The sequence below is a fragment of the Amphimedon queenslandica genome, unplaced genomic scaffold (genome assembly GCF_000090795.2).
Source record: "Amphimedon queenslandica unplaced genomic scaffold, v1.1 AMPQUscaffold_54_Cont27919, whole genome shotgun sequence".
NCBI lineage: Eukaryota > Metazoa > Porifera > Demospongiae > Haplosclerida > Niphatidae > Amphimedon > Amphimedon queenslandica.
In genome coordinates, this window is record NW_003559586.1 from 1 (window position 1) to 828 (window position 828).

At 32.5% G+C, this 828-nt stretch overlaps 1 long non-coding RNA gene across 1 annotated transcript; it reads left to right on the top strand.

Annotated features, from left to right (window-relative positions):
* The first annotated feature begins 217 nt into the window (after positions 1-217).
* On the top strand, positions 218-822 carry LOC109593699 (uncharacterized). Its single transcript, XR_002191118.1, has 3 exons — positions 218-348; positions 480-631; positions 693-822. It is a non-coding gene; the product is annotated as an uncharacterized LOC109593699 (long non-coding RNA).
* Positions 823-828: the final 6 nt, after the last annotated feature.

Genomic DNA, 828 nt, shown 5'->3' on the forward strand with positions numbered 1-828 from the left:
ACATGTAAGTTAATGAATGAATTGTACTGAATGCTTCAAGTGTCACTGTAAACTATTCAATGAACTAATAATTGTAGAAAGTCTATTGAGCCAGACTTACCCATCAAGTATTACTCAGCTATGAAGTTTTGCTGTATTTGAGTATACATTGTACAATGCTGATACAATTGATTAGTGCTTTCTATGATACTGATATATTTTATGCTCTAGATATTTTACAAAAAGCAGAATCGAAGCCTATCAACCTCTGAACAGTTTCAGCTCCTATTGACCTCATCTTTTATTTATGGAAAAGGAACGTTGCTATTGGCATTCAAACTGTCTGCAAACAATCCTGATGTGTTAGTGGTAAGTTAATAGTGTAGGATGCATTTTATGAATGACTCAAAGAAGTAAAGCTGTGTTTTTGTTTAGAAGTACTCATCATTGATCCTTTAATTACTTGTCAGTAAATAGAAAAATTTTTTTTGTTTTAATAGTTTGTTGATTGTACGGATGCAAAGTCGTTTCTTAGTCCAAAGATTCATTGCTCTTTTGATATCAATGGCTTTAGTCGTTTTATTTTCGACCACCTTTCACGCCAATCAAGCTTACTGCATCATTATACTTGGAAACACCTACCATATCTCAAGTAAGTGGACATCTAGATCTGATCTATTTCATTTATTAATAATTTTTTAATATAATCATAGGTATGTAGTGGCTGCAAAGACCACGTTATTTAAGCACTATCGCGATAGCAAAGACAATAACTATGAAAACACTTATTTTATTTTCAACGAAGAAGGAGATGTCGTACATAAGTGGTCTGTTCCTAAAGGGACAAAT